This window comes from Macaca thibetana, chromosome 8, assembly GCF_024542745.1.
Source record: "Macaca thibetana thibetana isolate TM-01 chromosome 8, ASM2454274v1, whole genome shotgun sequence".
NCBI lineage: Eukaryota > Metazoa > Chordata > Mammalia > Primates > Cercopithecidae > Macaca > Macaca thibetana.
This window is the reverse complement of record NC_065585.1, coordinates 131,778,975-131,801,408: the sequence shown is the minus strand read 5'-3', so window position 1 is coordinate 131,801,408 and position 22,434 is coordinate 131,778,975. Positions and strand designations below refer to the sequence as shown.

The 22,434-nt window shown below is 43.8% G+C and overlaps 1 protein-coding gene and 2 pseudogenes across 4 annotated transcripts in view; 2 read left to right on the top strand and 1 right to left on the bottom strand.

Moving 5' to 3' along the window:
* Positions 1 to 22,434, bottom strand: part of ERI1 (exoribonuclease 1) — a 138,129-nt gene that overhangs the window by 68,650 nt on the left and 47,045 nt on the right. The window lies entirely within an intron of this gene.
* LOC126961907 (uncharacterized) lies at positions 4,700 to 4,747 on the top strand (annotated as a pseudogene).
* Positions 12,180 to 12,263, top strand: LOC126961971 (uncharacterized; annotated as a pseudogene).

Here is a 22,434-nt window from a genome sequence, read left to right as displayed (position 1 = left end):
AGAGAGCTCCTTCAAAGGTGGGGCAGCTCTCCTGCAGTCCTAGCCCTGCCTTCTGCAGCACTACAGGAGAACACACATCCCTGCTTCCTCCTAAAGATTCTTAGCAGCCCTCTTGTCCTCATTCAGATTTCTCTTCTTGTTAAATATGCCTGGTTTTTCAGCCATTTCTCACTGAAGTGGCTTTTCCACCATTCCAGTTAGCCTTCTCTGGATATTATGTAGTTTTTCCCATAGAAAGAGAAGCACATGGTATTATCAAAGGCATTGGATAATTTAAGCAAACAAACTCTTGATGGGCAAATAAGAACTTAATCCCCCACCCACCTCTTTTCCTTACTGGGTAAAATTGGGAGTACTTGAGAGAAAGTCAAGTTCAAGGCCCAAATGAATTCTCACTTGTCTATGGTATCATTTACACATTGGCGCCTTGGTCATATTTAAATCCTTCATCTCATTCTGACTTGGCTTTGCTTTGACTTACAGACGAACCCTAGATGTTGTGTATCTTTCCCTTAGGGAATTTTATGGATGCCAGTCCCGTAATTTATACCCTGTCTTCTGTACCGTAGTTTTAGGGGACAAAACTGTGTATGCATGGCTTGCTTGTATTTTTTCCTTCAGATTTTCTGTTTTCTGGCTGGGCACAGAGGCTCACACCTGTAATCCCAACACTTTGGGAGGCCAAGGTAGGAGGATCACTTGAGCCCAGGAGTTTGAGACCAGCCTGGGCAATAAGTGAGCCCTCGTCTCTACGAAACAACAACAGCAAAAATTAGCTGGGCATGGAGGAATACACCCATAGTCCCAGCTACGTGGGAGGCTGAGGCAGGAGGATCACTTGAATCCAGGAGATTGAGGCTGCAGTGAGCCATGATTGTGCCACTGCACTCCAGCCTCGTGACAGAGTGAGACCCTGTCTCAAAAAAAAAAAAAAAAAAGCCAAGTGCAGTGGCTTACTGCTGTAATCCCAACACTTTGAGAGGTTGAGGCAGGAGGATGGCTTGAGCCCAAGAGTTCAAATCCAGCCTGGTCATATGGCAAGACCTTGTCTCTATAAAAAATAATAATAAATAAAAATTTTTAAAGATTATTTTTCTCAGGCCGGGTGCAGTGGCTCACGCCTGTAATCCCAGCACTTTGGGAGGCCGAGGCAGGCAGATCACAAGGTCAGGAGATCGAGACCATCCTGGCTAACACGGTGAAACTCCGTCTCTACTAAAAATACAAAAAATTAGCTGGGCGCGGGGGCGGGCGCCTGTAGTCCCAGCTACTCAGGAGGCTGAGGCAGGAGAAAGGCGTGAACCCAGGAGGCGGAGCTTGCAGTGAGCCAAGATTGCCACTGCACTCCAGCCTGGGCGACACAGCAAGACTCCGTCTCAAAAAAAAAAAAAAAAAAAAAAAAAGATTATTTTTCTCCTTCACTATACTAGTGAACCCCTGGGTGATCATTACATTTTATTTCTTCAGTTCATTTTCATTTCTCCCTGAGCCTGAAAGGTTAACCTGCCTGTGGCTGATGTGTGCACACCGTGGGGATTCTTTGTGGCTCTCCAAAGCCTACTGTAAGTCTCTTTGGAAGCAACAACAACAACAAAATGCATGGCTAATAAATTTCCACCTCTAATAATAGGGTCAGTGCTATTCCACGTAAAGACCATGTTCATAATGAAAACAAAGCATTGCAAAAAAAAAAAAAAGAACGCCATGTTTAGCATGCGATATTAACCTAATGTTTACATGGAAGCTCTTAAAAGTGAATGTCTTTAGCTGTGTTATTATTATTGTACACAAACTCCTCAGTAATCTCTCATCAGTCTCCAAACCCTGAAAATATTTCCCAAAATGTGTCTGCCTCATTTCCTCATAGCATATAACACATGTATCCAAGGAAAACTAAGGACAGACTGGGTTTTTGGTTTGTGTGGAAACAATTTCGCTTTGCAAAAGTGAAAAGGTCTGTCTGGGCTCAGCTGATAAAACAAGATGTTTTGGTTTGATAAGATTTTTCTTCCGTGTTGCTTGGTGTGGAGACATACTCAGATTCATTTAGAAAACATTTTTTATTGACTGTGACTCATTAGAAAGAATGTCATGTGCTGGCATTTCATCACTGAACAGGGAATCTTGGCCATATAGGGCCTTTGGCTCAGATAGGAGTCAGGAAAGGAATAATGGGCTTCCACGGGACCAGAGGAATGCAAGTAAACACGTGGTGCCCAGTGCTCTTCTGTGTCACCTCACTGTGGTGCTGGTGGGGGCAGGCTTGCTCTTGTGACACTGAAGATTAAAACCACACCAGACCACACCAGGAGATGCTGCTTTTCCCTTAGAAGGACTGACAACCTAAGAGGACGATGTGCTCTATTAATTAAGGTTTTAGGAATTTGGAAATTTTTAAAAAGGAAATATGACAGGGAGTTCCCATATACATGCAGGCACAATAAACATAAAATACTGGCCAGGCGTGGTGGCTCACACCTATAATCCCAGCAACTTTGGAAGCCCAAGGTGGGAGGATCACTTCAGTCCGGGAGTTTGAGACCAGCCTGGGCAACAAAGTGAGATCTCAGCTCTACAAAAAATCAAAAAATTAGCTGGGCATAATAGTATGTACCTGTAGTCTCAGCTACTCAGGAGGCTGTGGCCACAGAATTGCTTGAGCCCAGGAGGTCAAGGCTGCCATGAACCATGTTCTTGCCACTGCACTCCAGCCTGGGTGACAGAGCAAGACCTTGCCTCAAAAATAAAAACTTAAATTTAAATTTAAAAATATGGATCAGGTGCGGTGGCTCATGCCTATAATCCCAGCACTTTGGGAGGCCGAGGAGGGCAGATCACTTGAGGTCAGGAGTTAAAGTCCAGCCTGGCCAACTTGATGAAACTCCATCTCCACTGGAAAAAAAAAAAAATTAGCCAGGCATGGTGGCGAGTGCCCGTAATCCAGGCTACTTGGGAGTCTGAGGCAGGAGAATCACTTGAACCTGAGAGGCAGAGGTTGCAGTAGGCTGAGACTGCACCACTGTACTCCAGGATGGGCAACAGAGCAAGACCGTGTCTCAAAAAAACAAAAACGAAAAAATAACACACACAAAAAAATATGGCTGGGCGCAGTGGTTTATACACCTGTAATCCCAGCACTTTGGGAGGCCAAGGCAGGAAGATTGCTTGAGCCTGGGAGTTCAAGACCAGCTTGGGCAACATAGCAAGACCTCTGTAGAGCATAAAAATTAAAAAATAAATTTTAAAAATAATAAATACAATTTTTATAAAGTACAATGTTTACTTAGTAATGGTGTTTTATAAGGTGTTTTATAGGATTTGACTTTTTTTATGAAGTTAGTTGTGAATAAGTAAAAGACTCTAAACAAAAGGCGTACTGGATTCTATGTAGTTTCATGTCAGTCTTTAGAGTCCTGATTGCATAAAGATTAATTGAAATATGTTTAAGCCTATTTAAGAAATAAGAGGCTTTCTAATATCAGAAGAATATAATTATTTCATACCAGGAGAATATAATTATTTCATACCAGAAGACTATAATTTTTCAGCGACATTTTAAAATTATTTTTCTCCCTCCTGCACACTGATTCAGCAACATTTTTTAAAGCCTGAGTTAATGCCTCTTCAAAACAATATTTGAATATGGAATGGTTAAAAATTGAACTGGAAAACCAAAAGAAAAATCACCAAAATTCTACTTGTTATTTTAGGAAAATCTTACTTCACTGATCTCCTTTACAATGCTTTATTTGCTAACCTGTCCATGAGTAACCTCCCTACAGACACCCCAAACTCTGCCTTCTCTCACGCTTCCCCTTCTTGGAAGTATTTGGGATCATAAGTTGAGATACTTTACTAAGAGTGGACAATACCCTTCAATAAAGAAGTCTCCACTTCAATAACAAATAGTGCCTTACATCTTTGGGACGATTTGACAGATTAATGCTACTATGGGGTGGTTAAGATACAGCCTTCTGCAAAGATAAATAATGTTGATTCACTGCGCTTCCAAAATCAAGGACCAAGCCGAAGGCATGAGGCCGGGTGATAAAGTTTATGGCTGAGAAGGCAACCAAGATTCAAACTGACTGACAGCAGAAGCCAGATGAAGGATTATGCATTTGTTCCTTGATGAGTGTGGTGAATAAACATAAAAAACTCCCGAAGGCCAGCACAGTAGAAGAGGGATGTAAATTAAAGAAAACCACAGAGCGAAAATACAATGAGCAGCTAGACCACACAATGGTTTTGTACTTCAGAGGAGGCCGAAAGATGCACGCCTGTAGGTGGAACTGAATGAAGGGGTGCGAGGCTGAGGAGGTCCTCGAGGCTAAGTCAAGACCTGCAGTTCACCCGAGCACACTCGGTGCTGACGCTGACCCTAACCCTCCACTTCTCTCTCTGAGGCTGCTTCTGTCGGGAGCGGGGCGGAGGGTCACTCTGTTCCTTAGTGCAGTGGCATCGGCTGAAGGGCAGAGCACCCGTCAAGATGAAGCTCTGGTGAAGAATTGATCAAAAATAGTGGCAGAATGAGATGGAAATTTACATCAAAGGGCTGATTTATGAAGGCTTCAAAGACTTAAAAAAAAAAATAGGAACGTAGATTAGTTGTTGCTGAGGGCTGGAGGGGACAGAGATAGAGGTGGCAATGGAAGGATCCTTCAGGTTTCTTCTTGAGGTGATTAAATATTCTGAAATCGAGTGTTATTTGGAATTTGTCTAGCAGGTTTTCACTGCAAAAACCCCACAGCAAAAAGCAGAAAGAAAAAATTATCCTAAAATTGGTTGTGGTAATGGTGGCATATATGCTGTGAATAGGCTTTAAAATATTGGAATGCACACTTCAAATGAGTGAATTGTATGGTATGTGAATTATATATCAATAAAGCTTTATAAAATAATAATAAAAACCTTCAAGCCACTAGAAAGGAGAGTCAATGTGGTATGAAAACAAGACTCAACACACCAACCTCAGAGGGCTATGAAGTAAAGTCAAAGATCACTGACTCCCTCAAAAGGAAAGCTATTATCAAATGCTAGGGAAAGAACTACAGGAAAACTAAATCATGGTATTCCGGTATTTCATTTCCACTTGGGAGAATTCTGCCTCTCTGTCATTTTGCGTGTGTGTATGTGTGTGACAGGGTCTTGCTCTGTCACCCAGGCTGGAATGCAGTGGTGCAATCTTCGCTCACTGCAGCCTCAACCTCCCAGGTTCAAATGATCCTCCCACCTCAGCCTCCCAAGTAGATGGGACTACAGGCACGCACCACCACGCTTGCTAATTTTGTTTGTCTTTTGCAGAGACGAGGCCTCACTGTGTCACTCAAGCTGGTCTTGAACTCCTGGATTCAAGCAATCCTCCCACCTTGGTCTCCCAAAATGCTGGGATTAGAGGCATGAGCCACTGCACCCAGTCTTTCTCTGTCATTCTATTTCCAAAGTTGAATCACTTTGCCCTGTTGGAGCTCAAAAACTAAGCGTGTGATGAAGGTGTTACAGTTTGAACTCTTTCAAGGAAGGCATCGGCCATAGAGTGAGCCGCAGGAGGACTTTTCCTGTTTCCCTGCAAAATGGGGTACTGTGTTAAAGGAGTCAATTATCCTGTCCTATCTGGAGAAAACATTCCTCAGATGAATGAACTGGAAACTGAAAACTGGAAAAGGTGATTTTATTTCTTTTTGTAATTAGGACATCATTTATAAGACTTATATTTCTTGGATGTTCCCCAAATTTCTCACATAGAGCTGGCATTACTAGAACTTTAAATACGTGCTGCTTTTAATTATATTGAATTCCACTGAGGGAGCGTAAAGGTTAGGCATTTTGTGATGGGTGTGCATTCTACTTCCAAATGTAATAACTAGAATAGAAATTCCAGAAAAGGAAAAGGAGTTATCAAACACTGAAGCCGCTTGGAGAAATGGCTTTGTCGAGTTAGCTGGTTATCATTAGATTTATTACAGTGGTTAGGAAAAACTGACCTCGTAGATGTCTCTAACAATGCCATCGTCTGCTTAGAACACTGCCCTGCATTAGACAGCTGTAAACACAAGAACGTTCCCTCGCGAGCTCAATAACCTTAGCAACAGTTCTCTTTCCAAACAGGCCAAGAAAGATGTGTTGCTTTGGGAAACTGGAAAATCAACAGACCAAAACACCCAGAAGAACTGGGTGGAGAGAAGCTAGAGCCCGTTCACTCTGCAGTCTCTGTAGAGGTACAGAGTGACAGCAGCCATGGGTGCCCTTGGACGTCTCTGTCCCAGCTCCCAACCCTGCCACCCCGGGGCCTCCACCACAATTCCCTGCCCGGCCCTGCACACACGGGCTGCAAAAATGGTGAGGAGAAAGGAGATTTCAGATGAATTCATCCCCAAGTTACAAACATGGTTCATGGAACTTTAGTAAAAATTATTTAAAAATTTTTACTTTGATCTATAGACATGCGACTTGAACCAGATTCTTTCAGATGCCAAATGTTCTCTTTCTGTGTGCATTTGCAAGGATGGACTCCACTGCTGAAGTGGGCTAATTGATCCTTATGAGCAATGAGTCCTGTGTGTGTTCATTAAGAATGTTCCGTGGATGAATAAGTAGCTGGGAAATGAGTCAATCAATTTCTTCCTTTCTGTTCCATACTAGTAGTTCTGAACCTGCCAATGTGTCCCAAATATAACTAGGTATCTTTAGAGTCCTTTTTGTTTTTCTTGAGACAAGGTCTTGTTCTGTTGCCCAGGCTGGAGCTCAGTGGTGGGATTAGCTCACTGCAGCCTTGAACTCCTGGGCTCAAGCCATCCCTGGCTTCTTCAGAGTACTTCATTTTTATACATACATGTTATTTCTTTTTTATTGTTGTTTTTCTTTAATAGTCTTTTTACTTTTGGTTTGGTGTTTTTGTTTTTTTTCTTTGAGACAGAGTCTCACTCTGTCACCCAGGTTGGAGTGCAGTGGTGCAATCTCAGCTCACTGCAACCTCTGCCTCCCAGGTTCAAGTGATTCTCCTGCCTCAGCCTCCTGAGTAGCTGGGATTACAGGTGTCCACCACCACACTCAGCTAAGTTTTGTATTTTTAGTAGAGGCAGGGTTTCACCATGTTGGCCAGGCTAGTCTCCAACTCCTGACCTCAGGTGATCCACCCACTTCAGCCTCCCAAAGTGCTGGGATTACAGGTATGAGCCACTTCCACCCGGCCATAATAGTCTTCCTGAAATTAAGCAAAACTAATCAATGTTCAGAATGATTGGAGCAACTTTCTAAAACCTGCAGATTCCTCTGTGGACTTAACAATAGTTAAAACACTCAAGGAGGAAATAACATGTTCAATAGTGTAATCATTTCCTTCTCTATGATTCTTCCTGCTCCCACATTTGTAAAGTAGTACTTTACTTTTTTTATTTACCTATTTATTTAATAATTTCAACTTTTATTCCAGATTCAGCGGGTACATGTGCCGGTCTGTTACATATGTATATTGCATGATGCTGAGATATGAATGATCTTGTCACTTAGGTGGCAAGCATTAGAGTAATTTAAAAGTGCTCTTTGAGTGAAATCATCGTCTTCTGTACTCTCGTCTTGAGCAAAAGAAACCATTCGGATTGCCTAACTTGTTTATACTTCTCAAAATACTTTCATACGTGTTTGATGCCCATAACTAAGAGAGGGTGACACAGTCCCCTTTAATCCATCCAGCATTGCCAGGGAAGATTACCAAGGAGGTATTGACATAACGGAATGTTACCACACCTTTTAAAAATCTGTCGGAATAACAATCTTTCTAAAATACATCGCAACAAAGAAATGTAAATTAAAATATGAGTGCTTTTAAAAATTTTTCCTATCATACTAATAAGGATTTTAAAAACTATCATACTCGGCTTCAGAAAGGATTCAGGGGAAAAGATCCTCCTAGAGATTCCTAATGGGAGAGTGAATTCTGACATTTTGGGAAGGTGATTTGAGAATATGGATCCAGATGTTCAACCCGTTAACCCCACAATCCTTTTGTCCTTTTAATAAACATTAAAAGTGGCTGGTGTGGTGGCTCACGCCTGTAATCCTAGCACTTTGGGAGGCCGAGGTGGGAGGACGGCTCGAGCCCAGGAGTTTGAGACCAGCCTGGGCAACACAGCGAGACCCTCATCTCTATAAAAAACAAAAAGATTAGCCGAGTGTTGTGGTGCACACCTGTAGTCCCAGCTACCAGGGAGGGCTGAGGCGAGAGGACTGCTTGAGCCAGGGAAGTCAAGGCTGCGGTGAGCCATGATTGCACCACTACTCCAGGCTGCGTGGCAGAGAGAGACCCTGTCTCAAAAACTAATAATAAAATTAAAAAATTTTAAAAAGTGTGCCAACCACTGTCCGGTCACTCAAGGTACGCAGGTGAACAACAAAAGCCAGCTCTCTGCTCTCAGGAAGCTTACATTCTAATGAAGAGAGAGTAAGACAATACATACGTACACAGATAAAGAAAGAAGATAAATTCAGACAATGCATTCTAGGAAGAGAAGCAAGCATGGATATGAGGACCCTAAAGGTGAGGGAGAAGGTTGCTTTGCTTGGTGCTCAATAAAGACCCCTCTGGCGAATGGCCAGCGCTCCCACCAATCCAGCCTCCACTCAGCATTCATAAGAGAGCCACTAGCCAGGCATTGTGGCACACACCTGTAGTTCCAGCTACTAGGGGAGGCCGAGGCAGGAGGATCACTTGAGCCCAGAGGTTCCAGCCTGCAGTGAGCTATGATCGTGCCACTGCACTGCAGCCTGGGTAACAGAATGAGATCCTGTCTCCGAAAAGAAGAGAGAAAGAAAGAGAGCCTTTACTAAAAGCAAACCCTGAAACCTAACCTACTTTCCCCAAGGGCAGGACAGCCACATGAGGTGCGAGGGAAGTTGTTGGGCGAGGTTTCCAGAAACGCTTCCTTAAATCTGAGACAGTCTCAGGTCAACTGTATATAATACTATTTTAGATAAATCTGAGAAAATTTGAATTTAAAAAGAAGTTAAGGGCAAGGAGAAAAGCAATTCTAGATTAGATGTTGCTCTGAAACTATATGTTCTCTGCTTCCTCCACTTTTTTAGCCATAAAGCTTTGAGTGAAATTGTTCAAGGTTTAGTGGAAACTTCTTGCTTGGGGAAAGGAGACTGTTGAGGCAAGAATGCTATATAATATTTGTGTGTGGCCGGGTGCGGTGGCTCACACCTGTAATCCCAGCACTTTGGGAGGCTGAGGCGGGCGGATCATGAGGTCAGGAGATCAAGACCATCCTGGCTAACACGTGAAACCCTGTCTCTACTAAAAAATACAAAAAATTAGCCAGGCATGGTGGTGGGAGCCTGTAGTCCCAACTATTTGGGAGGCTGAGGCAGGAGAATGGCGTTAACCCGGGAGGCAGAGCTTTCAGTGAGCAGAGATAGCGCCACTGCACTCCAGCCTGGGCAACAGAGTGAGACTCTGTCTCAAAAAAAAAAAAAAAATTTGTGTGTGTATATGTGTGTGTGTGTGTGTGTGTGTGTGTGTGTATTTGCAGCATAACTCTCTGTGCTCATATGTATGGGAAAACTGTAGAATAAGCGAAAGAAGCAAAATGAGGTAGAAAAACCTGCTGGGGCAGGAGTTTTTTGACTTGGAGACCTGTCCCGGTTCTGCTCAGACTAGCTGTGTAATCTTGAAATCATTCAGTGAATACCGTGGAACGCAGCTTCTTTAAAACTTGAGGAAATGGGACTGGAACATCTTTAAGGCCTTATCCATGTTATGGAAGGTCTTGTCACCTTTGTTTTCTTTTTTTGAGACAGGCTCTCACTCTGTTGCTCAGGCTGGATTGCAGTGGTGCGATCTTGGTTCACTGCAGCCTTGAGGTCCTGGGCTCAAGGGATCCTCTCACCTAAGTCTCCTCAGTAGCTAGGACAATAGGTACATGCCATCATGCCCAACTAATTTTTGCATCTTTTGTAAAGATGGGGTTTCACCATGTTGTCCAGGCTAGGTCACCTTTCTTTTTTCCCTCCTACTATTGACATTGCACACACACACACGCGTGTGCACACAGGTTAAAAATGAAATCCCACCATGACCTTTATAATAAACAAATGCACAGAGCAGGAAAATTCCAGTCATAAAATAATGGACTCTTGATATCTAGAAAACTTAATACAGATTTCAGGCTGATACAGAAATGTGTATACAGTCTTTGAGTATAACATACTTCATGTGTATGAATGACGTACCCTGTAGCTAAATCAACAATGGGGGCTTATATTTGTATAGGTCTTTAGTGTTCACAAAACAATTTTATGTCATAACACTTGCAATTTTGGAGACTCATGCAATTTTTAGAAACAGGTAGGGCAATGAGAATGATTTCCCTTTTACTGAGGCTTAGAAGCGTAAAACGGCTTGGCCAGGTTTATGCAGCAATGGGCAGCCATCAAATCTTCTCCCAGTTCATGGGCATTTATTCCCATCTGCCACGTTGCAAGGCAGCTGGAATGACTGTCACCATTCATGCTTCCTTCACCCCCTCACTCCACTGCAGCTCAGCTGAGGCCACTGAGAACATCAGAACAGTGAGGCAATGTGATCACCAACTTTCCCAAAATAGAAGCCACCACAGAGATAAACCAGTCAACCGTTTCCTTCTCAACTCACCCGCTTGTCACATTTTATTCTCTGCAGTGGGGTCTGCCAGACCTCTTATTTCTTCCTTTCTTTTAAATTTCAGGTAAGAAACTAGAATACTTAAAATGTTAAATCCCTTCCTTTAAAAACAATGACCGGCACTCATAACTGAACACTCCTTGAAAATATCCTACATCTTCACAAAGTCATGCATCTGATTCCTTTCTGCCAGTAATCTGTCACCCTCCTTCACCGTGCCCAACAACCCAACAAAGGCCAGGTGAACACGAAATCGAATCACTGCCAGTGTTGGTGACTTCAAAAGTCATCAGGTGCTCACCGGTTGCTCTGAAAAGCCATCTTTGCATTGTGCCCATTTTATTGGCAGAGTCCTCAAACTCTTGTTTTCTTGTTATCCAACGCATGGGATCATCGGGGAGCCTGCTGTGTCACAGACGTCCATCTGTGGACACTAACTCTGAGATGACCACCAACCACTTAAAGGAGAAGCAGCAAGTTGTGCAGGTGGAGAAAGGGGAAGAGATGCCCCTGCTAGTGGGAACCCCAGTGAAGAAAATGGGGAGATGAGGCTGACGATGAAGAGGACAAAGAAGAGGAAGAAGGTGGGGAGGAAGGGCAGGAGGAAGAAGGTGGAGGTGAGGAAGAGGGTGGAGATGAATGAAGAAGCTAAGGCCCCTGGTGGCAAGATAAAGAAGATGGTGGTGCTGATATCGCGAAGCAGAAGATGAGGAGGATAACCAGACAGCAGAAAAGTCAAAGAAAAAAAAAGCGGCCGTGACCTATTCACCCTCCACTTCCTGTCTCAGAAACTAGACATGGTCACCTTGGAAAGAGAGGCCCAGCCACTGCAGATAGCGCCACCTGCTGGTGACACACTCTCCACCACCCGCCCAAAACCACAACATGAGTTTGCAACAGGAGAGGAAAAAAGAATCAAAACTTCCAACGCCCTGTCTTTTTTTTTTTTTTTTTTTTTTAAGTAATTTTAAAAGGGAGATTTGTTAGTATTTTTGAGTTTCCTTTTATATTTTTGCACATATTGTCAGGAGTCCGCCATTTTTAATGATCTCAGGTGATCAAACCAGCCTCCTGAGCATCTTCTGTCCGACTTCTGACTTTACTTGTGCTGTGACCAAGTTCGTTATCACCTCAAAGGACAAAAGAAAACTCATAGAAAGAAGCAAAAACAATTAAACAATCTTATTCTGAGCATTCCACTAACGTTTTTTGTACATGCATTTAGCTGTACTACAGATGGTTGGTTTGTGTGAGACGGTTAAAACGGCTAAAGATAAAAGATGTATTTATATATTTATTTATTTATTTATTTGTCTATGAAGTTGCTATTTATTTTATTTTTTGGTCTATTTCACGGATGTGGGAAACAATGTTGTCCAACGATGAACTGGAATTTTATTATTCTGAGTTGTTCTAACAACAGCAAAAAAGACATCATGCATAAATCTTGTATAAGATCCACATGTGGTTGCCAAGATAGGAAATAACTATCCTAATTCAATTAAGTAAAGTTAAACAGAAGACAATACTTTCAGGGATCATTTCTATAGTTCGCTACTAGAGAAGTTTCTCTAAACGTGTAGAGAAAAAAATGTTAAACAGTAATATATGAAGATCATCAAAGAATGGACCAAACGCCACAATGTCATTATCATTTTTATTCATCATCTCATTAACATGGATAAAACAATTGCCCCTTCTGAGTTCTCAAGGCAGGGATTAGTTATCATGCCCTTCATACCTGAAGCAAGCCCCATGAGTAAATGTGTCTCTGGTTCAACTCTGGAAATGCTCAGACATTAGTTAAGGGACGATGGGGCACAGAGCAACCTATGAGGTCTTAAATAGAAACTGTCCGTGGCTCCACCCTTTCTCTCGGGGCACATTCACTCCATCAGGAAATCCCATCAGCTCTGCCGGATTCCTGGATCTTTTCACTCACCAGCTCCAGGGCCACATGAGGGCTCTGGGTAATTTGCAGCAGTCTGTCTGCTCCGCCCTCTCCTCCAGCTCCTGCCTTTGACCCCCTGCAGTCTGTTTTGAATGCAGCAGCCAGCCAGAGCTACTGTTTTCAAACGCCAGACAGATCTCAACACTCTTGTGGCTGAAAACCTTCTGGTCCTCCCATTTCACCCTTAGGAAAGCCCAAATGCTTGCAACGGCCCCCAAGGCCCTATGAGATCCACCCCTTGGACTTCTCTGGCATCAACTCCTATTCCTCCGATTGCTTGCCCCGTTTTGGCCATCCCGGTTTCCTACTGTTCTTCCCCATGGTTGGTGCCTCTGCCAGATGCAGTGTCCCCAGGCAGCTCCCATGGCTCTCTCACCTCCTTGCTGGGCTCTGTCCTGACCGCACTTTACATCTGCAGCAGGTTTCAACCTCCAGTTTTCTCCAAACCACTCCCAAACCTTGATGCTCATTTTCCTAAAGCAATGAACATCTTTTAATTTATTTGACAACAGACTTAATGATGTTTACTTTCTTCCTGTCCTCACCAGAATGTACAGTCCATAAAAAGAAAAATTTTTGTCTTTTTCACTGTGCCTAAAACAGTGTCTGGCTCATAGAGAGCCCATAAAAAATATCTGATGAATCAGCAAATGACTAGATTCCTAACCCTTGTTTTGCAAACCACAAACTAGTTAACAACTGTGATTTCTAAACTTGGACCTCAAAAGTGATGGAGTCTGTGAGCTACGTGCTGGGTCTTCTAGGTGGCGATTGGAGTTGTTGCCAATCCCTGGTGGGTTTCATTCTGCAATTACAAGTTGTATGAGGCAGCACAGCCCAGAGCTGGGCAAAGCACCTGAAAAAAATAAGTGGCTAACACGTACACAGGAGCCAGGCACAGTGGCTCACATCAGTAATCCCAGCACTTTGGGAGGCTGAGGCAGGAGGATCACTTGAACCCAAAAGGTCAAGGCTACAGTGAGCAGTGATTGCGCCACCATACTCCAGCCTGGGCGACAGAGCGAGACCCTGTCTCAAACAAAACAAAAAACAAAAAAACAGGCCTGTGTGGTGGCTCAGGCTTGTAATCCTAGCACTTTGGGAGGCCGAGGCAGGCAGATCACTTGAGGTCAGGATTTTGAGATCAGCCTGGCCAACATGGCAAAACCCCATCTCTATAAAAAACACAAAAATTAGCCAGGTATGGTGGTGCCCCCTGTAGTTCCAGCTACTCGGGAGGCTGAGGCAGAAGAATCACTTGAACTCGGAAGACAGAGGTTACAGTGAGCCGAGATCTCACCACTGCACTCCAGTCTGGGTGCAGAGCAACACTTTGTCTCAAAAAACCAACAGACAATTACATGGGGAAAGTGTTCCCATGTAATTGATGGGATAATCAAAATTGACGGGTAATAAAAAGTGTTTGATTACATCAAAAGTAATCAGGGAAGTATTTATGAAATCAATACAATCATTTTTCAGCTACTACGTTGGTAAAAGTTTTCTAAAAACTATAATAATGCTGGCAAAGGAACGAAAAAAATGCACCTTTAGACCTTGCCTTTTAGAAAACAGAGCCCTTTGTGAAGTTATTTGAAAAATGGACCAAAAGCCTTAAGATGTTCAGGAATTAATTTGTGGGAATTTACCCTAAATTTGGAAACATCTTTATGGACAAATATTTTATTTACAGATGCCTTTATAAAAGCCAAACTTGAAAGCAACCTGTATGACTGGCCATAGAACATGGTTAAGCGAACTATATATGGCTCATTACCTCGATCCTGTTTTTAGTGACTCATTAATAGTTTAACAATGTAGGAAAGTCCTAATGTGATGCTATATAACCCCTTACCCCAACAGATTAGGGGAAAAAGGTCAAATAGCAACAGAGGTAGGAGCAGGACAGAGCTGGTGCTCCTGCATTCTCTGACTTCAGGGAGTGCCCCATCCATCTGATCCCAAATCCCCGGAGACAGTGTCTTCCGCTTCCAGCGGAGCTGGGGATCACAGCTCCAAGGCCCAAAAACCTTTCCATTTCCCAACTCTTCTTCACGATGCCTCCTCTAAGCTCCAGGAACCCATAGCACATAGGCACCCTGTGAGATCTCAGAGCTTCTGAGGAATGTGTATGAATTAGGATCCAGAGTAACAATGTTGGAGCTCAGAAAGTGATGCCCCAAAGTGAAGGCCTTAGGAGTGAAGTTTCTCTCTGACCTTCCCCTGCCTTTCTGTCTCTTGTCCCTCATTCTTCCCTGAGGCAAGCCATAGAAACTGGTAATCCTCTTCCCCAAGGCGGGCCATAGAAACCAGAACCCCTTTCCCTCAAAGCCTTAAAAATATTCCTCTCTTGGCCGGCCTGGCCAACATGGCAAAACCCCATCTGTACTAAAAATACAAAAAATTAGCCAGGCATGGTGGTGGGCACCTGTAATTCCAGCTACTTGGGAGGTTGAGGCACCAGAATGGCTTGAACCAGGGAGGCAGAGGTTGCAGTGAGCCAAGATTGCACCACTGCACTCCAGCCTGGGCAACAAAAAAAAACATTACTCTTACCTTCCCCCACATTTCAATGTATCAGCTGCTCATAAATAAAGCCCCTCATTCCAGAGGGGGTCCTGCCCTACACCAAGGAAGAAGAAATGCTACAACCCAGAGGCCAACAAGAATCTGAGCAGGCAAGCCTGGCTAGGTTTCCCCATTCAGTTGATTACCATCAGCTCTGTTAAATCAAGTCTCCTAAAGCTCTCTCCTTACATTTTTTTTTTTTTTTTTTTTTTTTGAGACGGAGTCTCGCTCTGTCGCCCAGGCTGGAGTGCAGTGGCCGGATCTCAGCTCACTGCAAGCTCCACCTCCCAGGTTTACGCCATTCTCCTGCCTCAGCCTCCCGAGTAGCTGGGACTACAGGCGCCCGCCACCTCGCCCAGCTGGTTTTTTGTATTTTTTAAATAGAGACAGGATTTCACCATGTTAGCCAGGATGGTCTCGATCTCCTGACCTCGTGATCCGCCCGTCTCGGCCTCCCAAAGTGCTGGGATTACAGGCTTGAGCCACTGCGTCCGGCCTCTCCTTACATATTTTAAGTTTGACCTAAAGTACCTCATGAACTATACCTGAATGGAGTTGTAAACAGACTGTAGTTTACTCTTGTGCCAATCACCGAGTTTTGGCCAATCAAATGTGGCCAACTGTTTAAATTGCATTCAAATAAGGCAAACACTAAGCTATACCCAATCTTCCTGTGTCTCTGTGCCTCACTTCCATTTTCTGTATGTCACTTTCTTTTTTCTGTCCACAAATCTTCCACCACGGGGCTGTGCCGGAGTCTCTGAGCCTCCTCTGGCTCAGGCGGCTGCTGATTCGTGAATTGTTGTTTCCTCAATTAAACTCTGTGAAATTTAATTCACCTGAAGTTTTTCTTTTAACAGTTTATACCTTTTTTGTCCAATCACATTTCTATTTATTATGTGTTTATTTAATTTATTTATTTTTTATTTTTGACACAGAGTCTTGCTTTGTCACCCAGGCTGGAGTGCAATGGCGCGATCTCCGCTCACTGCAGCCTCGACATCCCGGGTTCAAGCGATTCTCCTGCTTCAGCCTCCCGAGTAGCTGGGATTACAGTTGCCCGCTGCCACCGCGCCTGGCTAATTTTTGTATTTTTTGTAGAAATGGGGATTTGCCATGTTGGCCAGCCTGGTCTCAAACTCCTGGCCTCAAGTGATCCGCCTCCCTTGGCCTCCCAAAGTGCTGGATGACAGGCGTGGGCCATGGTGCCTGGCCCAATCACATTTCTACATGGCTGTCCCTGCTTCCTTGACCCTAAATGTAAACATGGATAGGTTACTTTGGGTCTTTGGGTCTTTATCCTGAAGCCTCTTGTGCCACATAAAACGATGATCAAATACATTTGTTGTGCTGTTTCCTTGGTAACCTGTCTTTTGTTGTAGGAGTGTCAGCCATAAGCCTTACGATGGGGAGGAAAGGGATCACTCCCTTTCTGACTCTACAATCCTCACTTCAGTTACGTAATGAATAGAAACAAAAATGTAAGAATAGAAGTATAAAAAAGAGAAGAAATGTATTTGTAGAAAAGGAAAGCTGAATCCCACAAAAAAGTGCAACAGAATAGGATTAAATGGGTACATAACTGATGTGTTTTGATGCGGATCATTTAGCCCTCACAACTGTTTTCTAATGGGAGCCCGCCATACAGATAAGTCCAAAAATAGGTTATTTAAAATGTGCTCTAAAACACCATTCCCACTACAGTTTATATCACCTTTGATGTACTCAATCCCATGATGTTACTTTTACAAGGTAAGAGAGTTGGACCAGCTGTGGAGAATTTCAGCAGAATAAATCACAAATCTGATCAACTTCATATGTGAATGTGGAAATGGGAGTTGGTTATCACACCCCGTAGCCTATCAGGCCTTAGAACTCTGCGTGCCGCAGGGTGTGGTTTAGCCACCTATCACAGATATACTTCCTTTCACTTCCAAACAATCTGTTGAATACCACGAAAGAAAGGAAGAAAGCAGAGAAATAGAATACAATACTCTGTTATCAATGATTTCAACGTGGTTCTCTGGAGGCAATAGAGGACTTGACTACTTTTCAGAAGAGAATTCTTACAATCAGTTCCTCCAAAGTTGTTATGGTTTCAACGTCAATTCTCTAACATTCACTGGGTGTCCTACAGTTCAGTTCCGGTACTATCTGGAGTTACCGTCATGTCCCACAAATTAAGGGCTCAGTTCCATAAAACGTCCAGGGCCAGTGGGGTCCCCAGGCTACCTGCACTTCTACCTGGCTGACTATAAATTTAGGAGTTTCCATGACTGCTTCAGGTTCATTAATAGACTAGAGTGACTCATAGAACTCAACAAAGCACTGTATTGATGATTCACATACAGTTTCCTATAAAGGATACGACTCAAGAACAGCCAAATGGAAGAGACGCATAGGATGAGGTATGGGGCTAGTGGCTGGGGTGTGGAGCTTCCGTTCCCTCTCTGGGCATGCCATCCTCACAGGACATCATGAGCTCACCAACCCAGAAGCTCCTGGAAGCTTGTTGCTCAAGAGTTTTTATTGAGGCGTTATGACTTAGGCATGATCAGTTAAATCATTAGCCATTGGCTGGGCGCGGTGGCTCTTGCCTATAATCCCGGTACTTTGGGAAGCCAAGGCAGGCAGATCACTTGAGGTCAGGAGTTCGAGACCAGCGTGGCCATCATGGCGAAACCCCAACTCTACTAAAAATACAAAAATTAGTCAGGTGTGGTGGTGCGCGCCTGTGATCCCAGCTACTCGGGAGGCTGAGGCAGGGGAACTGTTTGAACCCAGGAGGCAGAGGTTGCAGTGTGCTGAGATTGTGCCATTGCACTTCAGCCTGGGGAACAGAGCAAGACTCTGTCTCAAACAGAAACAAAAACAAAAATAAATAAATAAATAAATAAATCATTAGCCACTAGTGATTGAACTCAATCTCCAGTTCTCCTCTTCTCTCCAGCGGTTGAGGGGTGGAGCCCAAAGTTCCCACCCTCTAATCATAAGCTTGGTCTTTGTAGTGTGGCCAGCCTCTCTCTTGAAACTGTTTAAGGACCCACCCTGACTCGCCTCAATAGCATAAACTTAGTTATGATCAGAAAGGATTAATGAATAACAAAAGACATTCCAACCACTCGGAAATTTCCAAGGGTCTTTGATGCTCAGTGCCAGGAGTCAGGGATAAAGACCAAACCTATGTTTTATTACACCATAGTTCTGAAATGTGTTTTCTGGGTAAATCTCTTTATTGCAGTTTCCTTAAATGTATCCCGAAGCTAACATATTTAACCTCCTTGCCAACTGTGCCCCAGTTCTGTGTGCAAAAGATGCCCCTTCATATATGTGCACTTAGCGTGTTCCTTGATTCGTTCACTGATAATAGTGGTATATGCTGCTTACCCAGAATGCTGCTGGTGTCAGTGTCAGTACATTGCCAGAATCCCAGAAGACTCAGTGCTCTAGGAGAGTTCAACCAATTAGCACAAGAATAGAAGGTGACTGTTCTCACACTAGTGGAGTTTGTCCAGTTCTTTTGGTAGCAAGAGACACCTGACTCAATTTTGCTTAAAGAGGATTTATTGGGGGGGGGGTAGTCTATCTAATCCTATACATGGACACGGAAGAATGGAAGAAAGCAGAGAACTAGAACACAGAGACAAAAACGCTGTCAGCAAGGGTACTAGGAGCAGTAGCTGAAACTCACAGAGAACATCCCATGGAGAACATGCCCCAAGTTTTAGCCTCGTGCAGACCAGTGTAACAAGCGCTAACACAAATAGGTCAATACAATAATGGCTAACATTTATTGAGTGGTTATTATTCACTAAACACTATTTTAAGCACTTTATAAACATTAATTCTTTCATTTCTCACTATGACCCTATGAGATCTGGGCTGGCATGCCCCTGTTTAACAGAGCAAGGTCACTTATTTAGCGGCATGGCATCTGAGCCTGGGGTCTCAATCCTTACACCATACTCACTCTCTAAGGATGGCTAGAAAATGACTCTGCAGCTACAGTCTGAATTTTAAGCAATTATGGTCAAAATGACCGAAAATTCTCATAAGTGAGTGCATTCACTTGAGAAAATAAAGTGATCATTCAGACTCATACTTAAGGAAAATGTATAACTAATAGGACACTTACAAAGATCTAAATGTACAAACTCAGAAGAATAAAGGAAGTGGTTCTAGGCAGGACCAAGAGGAAGGCACTTCCCTTAGTTGTGCTTCTTTTTTTTTTTTTTCTTTGAGACAGGGTCTCAACTCCGTCACCCAGACTGGAGTGCAGTGGTGCAGTCTCGGCTCACTGCAACCTCTGCCTCCTGGGTTCAAGTGATCCTTCCACCTCAGCCTCCCAAGTAGCTGGAACTACAGGCGCACGCTACCACATTGAGCTAATTTTTGTGTTTTTAGTAGAGATGTAAGTTTCACCATGTTGGCTGGGCTAGTCTTGAACTCCTGACCTCAAGCAATCTGCTCGCCTCAGCCTTCCAAAGTGCTGAGATTACAGGCATGAGCCACCATGCCCAGCCCTTAGTTATGCTTCTTAAAAACACCTCCAATTTGAGCATGTTAACAATCTTAGCCCCCTCACCATGTGATGCCCTGAGCCACCTCAGGACTCCACAGAGTCCCCACCAGCAACAAGGCCCTCATCAGACGCAGTCCCTCAACTGTGGGCTTCTCAGCCACCATTCTGTAAGAAATAAACTCCTTTTCATATGTGTGCGTGTGTGTGTGTGTGTGTGTGTGTGTGTGTGTGTGTGTATAAAATATATTTAAATGCCTCTGATTCCCTATGGGAAAGTAATATAATTAATACCAGAACTAATATCTATCATACCCACTTTAAATAGTAATTTAGCCAATAACTCCAGTTCATTCCATAGTCCAAGTTTTGTTACTTTCAGCTAATTCTTTCTGCTATCATTTTAAACTCCAGAATAAAGAATCCACCTCCAAAGATCATTAAAGTTCAGTCTCAAAACCAGATGAACCAGCCCAGGCAAACAAATGAGCCCACTGAAAGAACAATGCCCTAACAAAGCTCATTTCCATCCGAAGGTGCTGCCCTGAGTTACTTTTGCACCCTTCTTATCTCTTTGATCCCCACAACAGAAGAGCAATGGGAATGATACTGTTACTCTTATGGCATAAAGAAGGAAGAGGCCCAGAGTTGCGATGGGATAGACCTAAGTTCCAACAGCTAACAAGTCCTGAAGCTGAGACCAGAATCCAGGCTTCTCCATTCCTTCCGTAACTCTGGCTCATTTTAGTGACAATTTCCCAGATTTTATATTAATAAGCATCAAAGCTCACTGGCTTGGCCTAACCTCTGGTGACTTACCAGGGAGCAGTGAAATGTGAGGACTCAGACAAGAACAGACCTAGAACAGACCTAGAAAATCTTTGTTTTTTGCTTTTTGTTTTTTTGAGACGGAGTTTCATTCTTGTTGCCCGGGCTGGAACGTAACGGCGCGATCTCAGCTCACTGCAACCTTGACCTCCTAGGTTCAAGTGATTCTCCTGCCTCAGCCTCCCAAGTAGCTGGGATTACAGGCATGCACCATCACGCCCGGCTAATTTTGTATTTTTAGTAGAGACGGGGTTTCACCATGTTGGCCAGGGTGGTCTCGAACTCCTGACCTCAGGTGAACCGCCCACCTCCACCTCCCAAAGAGATAGAATTACAGGCATGAGCCACTGCACCCAGCCTTGACCTAGAAAATCTAATGGTAAGGTGAAAATAACTGTCTTTTCTTTTTTTTTTTTTTAGCACTTAGAATATACCAGGCACTCTGTAAAGTGCTTTACATACATTCTACCTCGTTTATCCTTAAAACATCACTGTGAGGGGTATAGTATTAGCTCTATCTTACAGACGAGGGAGCCGAAGGTTAAACAGGTTAATTTACCAGGGTAACAGTGAGTAATCCTGTATGATGGGGAGGTGTGTGTTCAGGTCTAGAACTTATCCCAGCCAAGTGAATCAACAGAGACAGGAACTCTGCAGGCTGCCCTCGGCATGGGCTGATGGTCATGCACTCAATTTGCCTTCTCTGGGCATGGCTGTCCACTGTCCCTCTCTCCTCACCTGCGGCGTCTGAATGACCAGGTTATCTCTCCATTGACGTCTTCTCTTTGATACAGAAACCCCATCCGGCCTTGGGGAGGCCTAGTATTCTTTTCTTTTGAGGGGAGGTGGGGTTGTGGGGGCTACAGGAGGAGGCCTAGTATTCTGATACTTTTCAAAGGGTGTGCTTCTGAGACATCCCCTGCCTCAATGCAGAAGGATCACCAAGTCAAACGTTGTTTAAATCCTTTACAGTTGGGCACACAATTTAAGAAAAATAATACTTTCATGCAATATTTTTTAAAAGTCAAAATTAATGCCAAAAAATCCACAAAATTCAAATAAAGACAGGATCCAAAGGTCTACTTGCAGGACTCACCTCGCTCCCCTCACCCCAACCTCAGCCCTGTCGGATGCTATCCATATTTCAACACTTGACATTGACATTTTTTTCACCATGAATGTTTTTGCATTAATTTTGCCCTTTTTTTTTGGAGACTGAGTCTCGCTCTCTCGCCTAGGCTGGAGTACAGTGGTGCGATCCCGGCTCACTGCAACCTCTGCCTCCTCAGTTCAAGCGATTCTTTTACCTCAGTCTCCTGAGTAGCTAGGATTACAGGCTCCTGCCACCACACCCGGCATTTTTAGTAGCGACAGGGTTTCAACATGTTGGCCAGGCTGGTGTCAAACTCCTGACCTCAGGTGATTCGCCCACTTCAGCCTTCCAAAGTGCTGGGATCACAGGCGTGAGCCACTGTGCCTTGCTGCCCTTTGTAAAGATGGCATTCAAACATTATTTATGTTGATGGCTGAGTTTACATCTCACTCACCTCCACCTATCTTGGTCCTGGACTGGGTGCATAAAGAACAGAATGATGGCCGAATGTGATGGCTCACGCCTGTAATCCCAGCACTTTGGGAGGCCGAGGTGAGAGGCTTTTTGAGCCCAGGAGTTCAAGACCAGCCTGGGCAATATAGCAAGACCCCATCTCCACTAATAATAATAATAAAAATAATAGTAATTAGCCAGGGGCATGTACCTGTGGTCCCAGCTACTCGGGAGGCTGAGGTAGGAGGATCACCTGAGCTAAGGAGGTTGAGGCTGCAGAGAACTCTCATTGCACCACTGCACTCCAACCTGGACAACAGAGCAAGATTCTGTCTCAAAAAAAGGACAGAATTATGACAGTG